The sequence below is a fragment of the Brienomyrus brachyistius genome, chromosome 7 (assembly GCF_023856365.1).
Source record: "Brienomyrus brachyistius isolate T26 chromosome 7, BBRACH_0.4, whole genome shotgun sequence".
NCBI classification, from domain to species: domain Eukaryota; kingdom Metazoa; phylum Chordata; class Actinopteri; order Osteoglossiformes; family Mormyridae; genus Brienomyrus; species Brienomyrus brachyistius.
Genome location: NC_064539.1, coordinates 606,673 through 619,495, shown reverse-complemented (window position 1 = coordinate 619,495; position 12,823 = coordinate 606,673). Strand labels below are relative to the sequence as shown.

Here is a 12,823-nt window from a genome sequence, read left to right as displayed (position 1 = left end):
TGTTATTTTCTGAATGATTTTTCATAAAAACAACTTTTTTAATTATTGATCAAAACATTATTAAAATACACTGTATATCATGCAGCAATCAACCCCAAATGGACTCTGCATGCGCTGTATGCGTGATACCAGGCCGACATGACTTAACGAAGGCTTTCAAATCGTACCACAAAATACCGTATAGCTAGCCCTCATCTCTGTTTGGTACAATTAATTTATTTTCAATATCTCAGATAGATTTTTATTAGATATTTTTCCATTAGGTCGTTTTTTTGTTTGTTTTAATGTAAAAAACAAACACAAAATTGATCACCACCTTAAGTGGCGAGAACACCCTTCTGATCTCCTGACAAGATAAGTGAATGTGGTGCACACGGGCACGCCATCTAGTGTTGGATTTCTGTGACAGGGCCCGCTGCTGGCTTGGATATTACTGCGGTGCCAACCAACCATTGACCAACCTTGGACTTCCCTATAACAAGATATACCATAGCTTGAGATTCAGGACACAATTTCAAAATGCAAAATAGCATTATTATTTTTGCTGTTTTTGTTAATATTAATCCTGCTGCCTGTCTATGTGCGTGCGTGTGTGCATGTATGTGTGCGTGTGTCTGCGCATGTGTGCGTATGCGTGTGTCAGTACATGTGTGCGTGTGTGCGTGGGTGTGTCAGTGCATGTGTGTGTGTGTGTGTGTGTGTGTGTGTGTGTGTGTGTGTGTGTGTGTGCCCGTTAGTGCCTTCACTGGTATCCCATCTATATTTTGTGCTGACCAGAGTCACTTTCAGTTTCAGGGCAGTTTGTACACAGTCATCCATCCATCCATCCATCCATCATTTTGTATATCTGCTTGTTCTATGCAGCCATGTTATAAAAAGTTCAATATCAAAAACTTGGGCAATGTGATTTGAAAGTCTATATCGAAGCATTAAGTCGTAGTCTACGAAAATTCAGGGCTCTCTGCACGAAACTTCACACTGGCGTGTGTTATGAAACTGCAATTGATTTCACCTGAGCCGCAGTGCAACTGAGTAAGGCTACAAACGCAACTTACCGCTATCCCTCGCTCACGCCGCATGGCCAGGTTTGGCCCTCTTATGCCACGTTACTATTTTAAGACTTCATAAAACCATTCACAGCGGCGTCTCAGTCACACCCGAAAAGACAGCGAATACGTTGGGGACCACGCGGAGTGATTCGGGGCGCTTTCATCCATGCCTTAACTATATGCTGAGAAAAAACATCACAGCTCATGCACAAGCAGGCTGTTGACTTAACTGTTACTTACTTTTGTATGCCTTGGTCAAAACATTTGTGAGCTGCAAACTTACGCGCGAGTTAATCCCTTCATATAGAATTAATTTTATATGAATCTTGATGAACCCTGTATTTGCCCAATAGAAAAAAGAAATGTAAACTCTTAACGATTGAAAAATGGCATGATTCATTTGAATGGTTATATCTTCATTTTTTTTATTTTGTTCCAACAGCAATTAAATAAAACTCTTGCATAAAACGCATAGAATAAAATGCATATAATAGCCTATATAATATTAGACATAATTAGCGGACATAATTTAAAAATGTCCATCTAGGATCGTTAATGCAGTTCAGATAAAAAGGGAAGTTAAAATACTCAAAAAAGCTCAAGGAAGTAACAGGAAGGGGCTTAAATGAGGAAGTCCCGTCATAGTTCCACATTGCACATTGCACACACAAAACAAATTAAATTATAGGCTATGGTAGAAGTTGAGGCATACAGCTGATAACTGCATTTCTTTCAAGATCAAAGTTTTGGATTGCTGTTTGCTTGAGTTAGGTGGTTTGTGTCTCAGCATTGCTGTCCGTTTACAGCGGCGTTTGGGCCATCCAAGAAGAGCTTGACCACAACACATCCTGTTCAGCCCTCCAGCCGTTGTGAAAATGCTACTTGCTGTGTGGGACCTTCGGCTAAAATAGAAACGCTTCTACAGATCCTTACGAGGTAAGCATCCATTTACTTGCCCCTTTCTCATCACAATATGTTCATTATTTTTCCTAAACCGAAGGAGACACCTTGCCGCCGTGAGATGGTGTTTTTTTCTAAACTGATCGAAGTGGGTGGATTGACACAGAGAAATCGTGCAGCTAGGAGTGCATGAAGGGAAGGGAAGAGCAAGGGTTAACAAGTACATCCATGTCGTAAATGTTTGACTGTAATGTTAATGTAAAACCCTTTTTTCAGTTGAAAAGTTCGTTTTTGAGAGGGTATGCCTACTCGATTTTCATCCATATCAAGTGGTGCGTATGTTTGGATTTATAACAATCCAGTAAATTATGACAGTGCATATAAACATAAAAAGGAGGATATTTTACCTTTTTATTATTTATATTTAAAGCCACCCGGAATTAGTATAGACAACAAAATCATGTAAAGTATATAGACATGTGATCAGTAGCGCATTAGGTTATTTTTCTTATTTAATATTTCTATTTTTATTTAAATTATATTTGGCCTATAATTTTTATTTTAATTGTTTCTGTTATTTCTGATGATCATGGTAATAATCACGGTAGTGTTGCCATTATTGTAGAACTGGATCAACATTTTCAACAAATAAGATGAAATGTCCGGCCTGGTTGAAGTTAATTTTTTATGTCATTCTTTTAAAATTATCATTAAAATACCATTTAATTTGATTGCCTACATTGTGCGGAGTTCAGGAGAGTATTACACTTGTCGGGAGTTTATTTATATATTTCTTTAACTGGAAAAGTATGCCTATTTATGAATGAAAAATGGTTGAAAGATACCGCGCATAAAAGCGCGTTGCGTTTATTATTTAAATATCTACCGAATAACAACGAAAGTGTCGTGTAATTGGTTAATGCAACCAAATGCTCGGATAATCTACTGCATTCTCTTTTAAACCGAGTGTTTATGTGGAATACATTGCAACTTTCTCTGGCAGAATTGTAATGCCGGTATCCTAGAGGTTTTCAGGTAAGATAATAATTTGAACGCGTGTTATGGGTAGTTTTAAGGTGCGGTTGTTTCACTGTTTTATGGCAACGTGCCTGATTTGAAAATTACGATAAGAATCCTCTAGAAGCCCAGCTCTTTAAAACCAATATACTAATTTCTTCAACTGAATCGATTAAGAAACCAAATATTAACTTAGCATGACATTGAAGATTGACAGGAAATTATGTTAGACAGCATAACAGGAATCTCCATTGCAGTGTCCGCTATTAATCGGGGTCTGTATCTTCTAAATGACTTATGAATATATATTGCATTAATCAATTCAGAATTTTCAAATATCACAAAAGTCACGACCGAGTAAACAATAATAATCAAAAAATAAAATATATTGTTTTATATTTATGTATCCATTCATCAATCATTGCTCTTTTTTCCAGTAAAGAGTCAAGGTGTATTTTATTTAAATAAACTTATTAGTGTCGATTAGCATTGGCATTTTGTATTTCTCTTCATGCACTTATATTCTGCAAACATTTTTGTCGCATGGTTACATCTCGAGAATCTCAAAGCTAATTTAGATATGGAAACCTAAAGATTTCGTTAGAGTTAGTTACTCCTCAGTGTAGTTTTGAGGTTGATTAATTACCATCAAGCTCGCGGTTAAGCAGACATGCTGCCACCACAGAACACTCTCCCTACTTTAGTTCATATTTACTTGCTGCTCAGTTCTTTGCACTTTCCTTGGGACCAGACATTTTGGAACCATGTTGTCAACTTGATTTCTTTCGGACAGATGACCTTCCATACCACCCAGTGTTTCAGTACATTTTTAATGTGGACAGTGTCTTCTGGAACTGAGTTTGTACATAGGCATTTCTTTTATTAATTTTTGACTTTGCATCTTCTTTGCATCTTTGGGGGCAGCATGCAGCTCAGTGAGCTAAGCCTCTATGCTTATACGGCCGCCAGTTTGAGCCTCAGCATGTCTGCAGGTCCTCGAGTAAGGCCCGTAACCCCCAGCTCTCTGGGCGCCACTATGGATGACTGCCCTTCACTGCCAGCTTGCTCTCACCTACAAAGAGGAAGCTGTGGGAGGTGTATAGAGAATTTCCCCATGGAGATCAAATATAAATTGATAAACATCATGGCATCCCCATGGTCCTAAGTCATACCAGTAGGTTAACTGGCATCTCCCAATCACCCATAGTGTATGAATGTGTGTGCCCAGCGATGGACCGGCAGCCCATCTAGGGCGACCTCCAGCCTCGTGTTCTATGTTACCTTGGATACACTCCGCCTGGCCCCACAACCCTCACCTGAGCAGGATAAGCAGGTAGAGGACAGACAGACAGATGATGTCATTAATACCAAATAATTTTTCAAGAGCAGTTTTTTATTCACCTGATTTTATTTGCAGTATAACCAACAAGCAATATGTCAAATGTCAAACAGTTTATGTTTTCATGTTTCCGTATCCGGAGCCCCCCAACCCTGAATAGGATAAGCAGTTACAGGAAATGGATGTATGGATGTTTTCATATTATCTCTTATACATTATCCTAATTCTCTGTCCACCGGCCTCTCAAACTCTTTTCTAAAGAGACTTTGTGCTGCTGCTAGACTGTTAAGCAGACCCTGCCCCAGAATGTGTATTTCTCCTGTTTGAGCTTCCCTACACTGGTTCCCAGTAAAATATAGGGGAGAGTTTAAAGGTTCCTTTGTTTACATATAAAGCACTAATCAGGCACGCACTTATGGCCCCATGCTCAGCAAACAGAACACTCAGGTCTTACGATCAGGGCCTTTTTGTTACCCCCCAGGCCCAAGCTTAAAACCAGGGGGAACAGAGATTTTGTGGTTGTTGCCCCAAGGCTGTGGGACAATCTTTCCATGGACATTAGAACCTCCAGCAGCTTGGGCTCCTTTAAAAGACGCCTGAAAACTTTTATATGCGGCCAGGCTTTAGGTTGATGTTTGAATATCTTTGTTTCATTTCAAGTGAAGCACTTTGTAACATTTGTTCTCGAAATTTTATATAAATAAACCACTTATTTACCTACTTAATTAGCTGCCTATTTACCTACTTAATTAGAGTGCGTACTCTTTTAGGTGTCAAGAACTGTACAATTAAAATTCATTCATACATTATTATAAGTACAGATGCTCTTCTACTTACGAACTTTCAGACATACGAACAAAGAGGACTGTAAGTCCAAATTGTGTTCATTGGGCTCCCGTTTCCTGTCTGTAACATCAATTTTTTTTCTGTGCACCAATTCCGCCTATACGACTTCTGGCTGCTACTCCCGCCGCGCAGCAGCGTAGCGTACGTACTCCCAGCATCCTAGTTCTTTGTATTTCCGTATACCCTTAAAATCATGTTGAATGACGACTGGTTATGCTGATGATAATTTGGAGTTTGACTGATTGCTTTAACTCAGTATTCTTGAAATATGACAAACATTAAGTATTTTAAGAAATTAAACGACCAAAATTATTTTTAATAATTTAATAAAAAAAATTTTTTTAACTCAGACTAATGGAAAGTAACAATACGTACAGTAGTTCTCGAATAGGCTAGAAGAATATATTTCATGTATTTATATTATTATAGTAATAAAATTCTATAATACTATTTTGTATTAGTTGAGGCTTACAATGGATTGCATTTTCTGCATTACATACGAGCGTCAATTTTTAAGGTTCTCTGTAGTAGGTATGATAAAATAAGTTTTGCAAGTACAACAAATCTTTTTGTATATTCATGACCGAGAGCTACTTATTTGTACTTTGTTACTTTTTTCTTTCTATGTCCATTTCTACTTTCTTCCTTGTTCTCCTGAGTGCTCTGCTTTTCTGCATTTGGCAGAGTTAGCTAACTTGGTTACCATAACAATGACCTTTCTTAGTCAATCGTATGCCCTGCTTTCGCCTGGAATCTTTTGTGGTCAACGTTATACGCATCTCACCCGCGCATAAAACAACAGGATGCATATGCGTCTCTTAAATTTTTGTTTGATTTATTGCACCCTGTAAATTTTCAAAGGAAATCTCTCTCTGGCGGAGGTACAGCGCGGTGCAGTACTCTTTGCCACTTTGGAAGACGAAGCCTTATTTTATTGATTTTAAGTCACTACGTTTTGAGAATAAGCTCAGAGAATAAATTATATTTTTAAATGATTTTCTTCATTGTTTGTGGTCAAAAAGATCACATTATTCCAAGAAGTGTCCTAGAAAGACTCACTACCAGACGCATCATTAATTAAAAAAAATAATAAATTTAATGAAATTGGAATAACACAGAATACTCATAATTTGATCCTGTTTTCTATAGGATGAAAATAGGTCTATATTTAGTTATTTATTAATAAGTATATTAATGTTTATAGTGCACACACGCACACACAGACACATGTCAAGCTGGATTTAAGGAAGCACTTCTTTACGCAGCGTGTAGTCAGAGTATGGAATAGCCTTCCTGATAATGTAGTGCAAGCTGAATCCTTGGGTTCCTTTAAATCAGAGCTAGATAAGATTTTAACGACTCTGAGCTATTAGTTTAGTTCTCCCCAAGTGAGCTTGATGGGCCGAATGGCCTCCTCTCGTTTGTATAGTTCTTATGTTCTTATGTTCTTATGTGCGGTCTAGTCATGAGCAGCTAAATGAAAAGGGAGATGTTTAATTATTTGTGGTCACTGTTAACCATCCACAGAAACAGAATGTAGTGCACTTGCTTCCTGCATGTCTTCTTGCTGAATCGCTAACCACATCGAGCTTTCTTACTACCTGCGTGAATTTAACATACCTTGAACACCGTAAATACACCATACACTATACGATACAGGACGGTGTTTTGCATACAGATTTCTGAATTAGGCACTAGTCATAATGGAAATGCGCTAGTTATCATTTCAAGCTAACGTAATCAACGGCAGCTTGCGTTAGTTCTCTTTATGCAGTCAACCGAAATGCATGCTTCCTTCATTGCCTTCATTTAGAGTTGGAGATTTAAGAACAAAGGAAATTTACAAACGAGAGGAGGCCATTTAGCCCATAAAGCTCGTTTGGGGAGAACTTAACTAATAGCTCAGAGTTGTTAAAATCTTATCTAACTCTGATTTAAAGGAACCCAAGGTTTTAGCTTGCGCTACACTAGCAAGAAGACTATTCCGTACTCTAACTACACGCTGTGTAAAGAAGTGCTTCCTCAAATTCGTTTTAAAATGTTCTTCAGCTAATTTCCACTTATGGCCATGAGTTAAAGTATTTAAACTAATATTGAGATAGACATTTGAGTGAACAGCATCCTGACCTGTTAGAATCTTATATACCTGGATCATGTCCCCCCTTAGTCTCCTTTGCTCGAAGCTAAACAGATTTAGCTCAGCTAACCTCTCCTCGTAAGACATTCCTCTAAGACCAGGAATCATTCTCGCAGCCCTACATTGCACCTTTTCCAAGGCAGCAATGTCCTTCTTAAGGTAAAACGCCCAGCTCTCTGGGTGGCGCTATGGATGACTGTCCTTCACAGCCTTTGTGGAAAGGCAGGTCAACAGAAGACAAAGTGAAGATGAAGTTCCGTTTTGTAAAGGGAAACTTGCTAAGCCATTCCATAGCCTTGGCTGGTCATTAGTTATGATTTAGGATGATGTTTTTTGCAGCTTTGTAACCCAAAAGAAGATGTCAGAGGAAAAATTCTTGCATCATTCACAAAAAGGGGGGGGGGGCATATATCTCAAATTGGACAAGTACATCGAAGTAGCTTAACTGACCGTCACACCAGACTGTACAATGCCACTTAGCTAGCTGACCCATCAAATTGCTGGGCACGGACAAAGGAAATGATGTCACTCCTGTGTGTTTCACCGAGCGAAATGGAGGACAGCGACGTGAGAAAGCAGCAAGCAGAAACTGCCAATCTGTTTCCGGATACGCGGCGTGTCGTCATGGTCAGCTGAGTTCAGAAACTCAAAGGGCTTTATTTCTTACGCCTATAGCTTTTTTTGCATTGTTCTACTTTAGGGAGGCTCCTCCGGTGGTTTGACATAAAGAATAAGTCTGTAAAGACAATCTGAAGCTTAAGTTTTATTAAGTTTAATTAACTTTAGTAATTTTTCTGTACTTATTTAAAAAAATCTTATTTTTATTTAAATTATTTTGTATGAATATTTAGATCTGTTATTCAGTTTGTACTCTTTTTGCCGTCTGTTTTCTGGCATGTTAAGAGAAATTAATATGCATAACACATAATTAAGGTAGGTAATATTTATTCTGCTATTAAAGTAACTAGAGTGGATTTACCTTTATACAATTATTTATTGCACCATTGTCTAATTTGTGCAAATATTACAGATTCATTGTCTACTGATTTATGTCTATATTGTATAAACACACAGTTTGCTTATAGATATTTGCATCTTGTAGTCAATGAGATATATATTTAATGTTTGCGCTGTCACACATCGTTTTGGGCGCTCTGCAAACAGGGTCAGCTTTGGTTTTCACATGTGACACCCCTTTGCCACAGCGTCTTGTTCCTTTAAGTGGAAGCGTTAGATTCTGCAGTTTTTGAAAGAATGTCTGTAAACAGCAAAAAAACTCAAGGCCTCTGATATTATTAACAATGTCGCATCATTCACGAGGCAACATATTACATTTTACTTAAGTAGCGGACACTTTTATCCAAAGCTGCGTAAATTTCGAGGAAAAGTGGGATCAGACCACATCTGCAGCGACTGGGGTTAAGGGTCCTGCTAATGGGCTGGTGAAATCACTCTGCTGATTACGGGATTTGAACTGGCGACTATCCAATCACAAGCACAGCGTCCAAACCCACTGAGTGACAAATGTATGCGTTTGTCCAATATATAAATGTATTTTAAACATTAAATTAACAATAATCAGGTCGGAACTCAGATGATTTGTAAATTCTTTTTTAAATTAATAATCCACCATCACTGTGTCAATAAATTATTATATATTTTTATATTAAAGTATAATATAATTGTATGAAGAAGAAATATTATTTTCAATCAGTTAATGTAAACTATCTGCACATGTGTGCCCTGGAATGAAAGGAATGTTCTGTTCGGTGTAACACATACCTTGCTGGTTTTACACGCATAGTATTGTATGTATTATATTACGTATCGTATGCAGTTAGCTGTGGGAGGGTAAGCGCACAGACTGCACTGTCAGGCCACGTGAGAATCACAGAGGCAGCTAGTTTAGCTGTATGTCATACATTTCACTTTCAACTTCATTTTTTTAAATGCTAAACTGTGCATGAACTTGACTGTTTTAGTGGACATGTGACTTGCTGTAAACTCACAGCCATCACAACAGCATTTTTCATGCGTTTTAGAGCCTACCAAAACTGTGAAGGATAAATGAATAGTTTTATTTGTACTGACAAACTAACTATCATTCATGGCAACCGTTATCTACCATCCATCTTTCCTTCCTTCCATCCATCCATCCATTTTCTGTACCCACTTTTTTATTTCAGATTTATGGGGCAGCTTGAAAAATTTCTTAATATTTGCTCATACTAGGAAAAAACCCACATTATCTATTGCAACTGTGTATTTGTACGGGTCTGAAATAACAAAAAAGCAATTTGGCCAGTAAGCATTCGCAATAAGAGCCATTTCAGCCATCAGACTGAGATAATCAGCTGCACCTTGACATCATTTCTTTATATTCATGATCAGGTGTCTGTTGCTGCTCTGCACAGGCACAGGTGCAGTAAAAGTTTATGCCAAAAAAGATTCACATTTGATCTGAGGTCAGGACCACAGACACAGAGCGAGAGCGTGGGCCTGCATTGCCAGCTTTAGTCACGTTTCTCTTTTAGTGGGAAAGTTTCACCAAGTGTGTCTGTAGATCAGATTAAGTGAAATAAATTTGCGTTATGGACTTCATTTAGCTTGAGGGACTGCTACATTTCAAGATAACAAGAATGAGTGAATTAAATTTATACTATCCACTGTATTCTGGAGGGATTTTATGAATTTAGCATTTTCATTTACTTAGCAGACACTATTATTTAAAGTGACATACTGAGAAATCAGAGTCAGACAGTTCCTGTAATAATATGGGTTAGCGGGCTCGCTCAGGGGCCCATCGGTGACATCATTCTGCCAAGTCTGGGAACTGAACCACCGACATTCCGATCACAAGCATAAAATCCTTACCCACGGAGAAAATAAGCCTGAGTGAACTAAATGTATGTACAGATGTTAATAAACCTATAAACAACCGTGTATAAATGATAATAAAGCGGAAGGGCAGGTATCCATTTAGTCGATGTGTTTGTTACGTAACCGTTGCTGTTTTTGCATGCTGATACTTTTTCCGATAGTGTTTCACCGTATACGTGGATCAGGGTCGAGAGAGCTCATGTTTTCCGATGATACAGATGTGTCCCTCCACGCTTGGCCTCCCCACCGTGAACGAGTTATGAAGCCCCGCCGTTCAGTCGAGTGAAACCGAGCAGCTGCAGCTGCCATCCACGTTAAAACAAATAAAAAATGTTACCCAAATCAAGCTGCCTTCTAGCACCAGAGAAAAACATACATTTCAATGAACTTCAATTTTGATCGTCATGTTGTGTGAATTTCATCAAACTCGCCGCATATGTAGTGCTGTGCATTACGTGGGCCATCAAAGAAATGTTTAAAGCTATTAAGTGCTCAGAAATAACACAATTTTACATTAGAATATATGCAAATGAATAGTATCACAATAAAAAGTTTTCAAAAAGTTAGTCTTGATGGATGCCTAGAAGACCACATGTAATTCCATGTTTTCATTAAATTTCACTACCAGCTCAATTCCGTAACTTAATTAGCTAAGTTACTTGATGCGCCAACATCATGCAGCATCAACTAACACGATAATTAGCCACACTTGGTATTCTAAAAATCAACAAAAACATCGGTGTATTGAATGGTAACTGCAAATACTGGAGCGACCTGTGGAGAACAGGCAAATTAAGAAACGTTGACATGCAAAATTATAGTTTTACAAGAAAATGAAGATAATTTAAACATACCGTATTGGCCCGAATATAAGACGACCAACCACTTTTTGGCAACTGTTTTTAGAAAAAAAAGTTTTTGGAATACCAATCTTACGTTTATGAAGAAAAATCATTTTAATTGGCAAGAACATAAACTATCGTGCTGGTTAACCAGCAACCATATTTTAAAAAGCAACCAAAGGCAAACGGATTATAATAAATCTATTAAACAGCAAACATAAAAAACAAACAAAAAAATGTATTATAGGGGAAGGTGGGGGGCGATAGATAATGAATATTACAAACTCCACAACCTTTGAGGGCGTAGAATGTTTTCTATGCAGGAGACACATATGATGCGGATCGAAAAAGCATATTGCGGAGAAAGGTTGAGCCATATTAATAAATATGACAGCTCCTTTAAAATGAACGTTACTATTTTTATTAACAGGCAGTTTAATACTAGCTGCGGCACAGCCAAGTAAGCCAACAATTCACATGATACTCAGGGATATACGCTAAACACACGCATTGCCGGAGCTGCCAACTCTCACGCATCTGGCGAGCCTGTCACGCTCACTCATGGGCGTCCTTAGGTCCGATCCGTCGATTGGGGCTGTAACCCTGAATATTACAAGCCGAGCCCACACTATTTTAATCCCGATGCCAATCTTCCTTCAAAAAAAGTCAGTCCCCAGGTTAACTTGACTTAAACCCATATCTTTTCAATGAACTAGAAACTCCACCTGCGCTCACGCAAGAAATCTTGCAGGAAATCTTTCCCTTTTTGTCTAGACCCCGAATATAAGACAACACCACTTTTTCAGACGTCAGGAAAAAAAAACTTGTCTTATGTTTGGATCAAGACGGTAAATTTCTTTAGCCTAAAACCTATAACAGTACTGAGTATATTTAAGTAAAGAGGGTAATTGTCCACGACGGCAGTATGTGCAGTAAAAGAATGTTATCACACAATGGAGAAATACTATGGTTTACTCTCAATCACTGTGATATTTTCACTTGTTTCATTCAAAAGTTTTGTTCAGTTTGTGTGTTTATTCCTAGCTTTTATGTTAAACTCTTAAAGCATATCAAATACAGGGACGTACGTTCAGGGGAGGCAGAGATTCACCTGTCATCATGAAGAGTAGAAAAAAACGAATAATGATAACATCAAATAATTTTTTTCCACTGGTCTGTGGTATAAATTTGTTTTCTTTTTCATTCCAATAATTTTGACCGCTGAATTTCCGCATTTCCTGTTCAAATACAGGGGAGAAACGCGAGGTACGGCAGCGACGAGCCTCACCTCACCTCACCTCAGACTGCGCTATCCCTCACAGACTGGGCTGATGCATACAATTGGCACATGCCTGTTGCTGTCTCTCTGTTTGTCGCCAATATAATGTTTGCAGATACGTTTATTATACACCCTGATTTTCCACAGTCTGGCTGATATGTTTAATTAACGTGTGTAATTAACGTTTAGTCTTGCTGATCGGTCAAAGAACCGCAGTGAAATTGCACAAGGTGAGGCAGACAGTACCGTGCCGCACTGAAGGGGGCGGATGCGAGCCCAACAGGTGCTTGTTGCTGCTGTTCTTCGACGCGGAGGCTCTAAGCGCCAATAACTTCGTGATCAAATCAGAAAGTGACGTGCACTATAGCGGTCCGTTTGTTTTTATTTTTTCTGTTCTGACTGACTGCCAAAATGGAAGATTATATAACTATGCTTAAAAATTCTCAAAACTGGACTTTCAGTCAAAACAGGAAGTGATAAATCACAGAAGCTCAACGACGGAGCTAAAAGGTTTGCTTCAAACTAAATTAACTA

At 38.3% G+C, this 12,823-nt stretch overlaps 2 protein-coding genes across 10 annotated transcripts in view; both read left to right on the top strand.

Annotated features, from left to right (window-relative positions):
• The window catches only part of LOC125746672 (lysozyme C II-like), a 93,850-nt gene extending 91,806 nt beyond the window's left edge, over positions 1-2,044 (top strand). The window contains exon 5 of the mRNA XM_049020967.1: positions 2,035-2,044. The gene's annotated coding sequence lies outside the window, so the exon portion shown is untranslated. The remainder of the gene's footprint in view (positions 1-2,034) is intronic.
• Positions 1-12,823, top strand: part of syk (spleen tyrosine kinase) — a 31,318-nt gene that overhangs the window by 3,193 nt on the left and 15,302 nt on the right. For 4 of the 9 annotated variants that reach the window (XM_049020951.1, XM_049020948.1, XM_049020946.1 and 1 more), the window contains one exon: positions 1,856-1,985. The gene's annotated coding sequence lies outside the window, so the exon portion shown is untranslated. Of the gene's footprint in view, positions 1-1,367; positions 1,986-7,987; positions 8,222-9,255; positions 12,800-12,823 lie in introns of those variants that run through there. The other 5 variants (XM_049020954.1, XM_049020952.1, XM_049020949.1 and 2 more) reach the window with 4 other exon arrangements.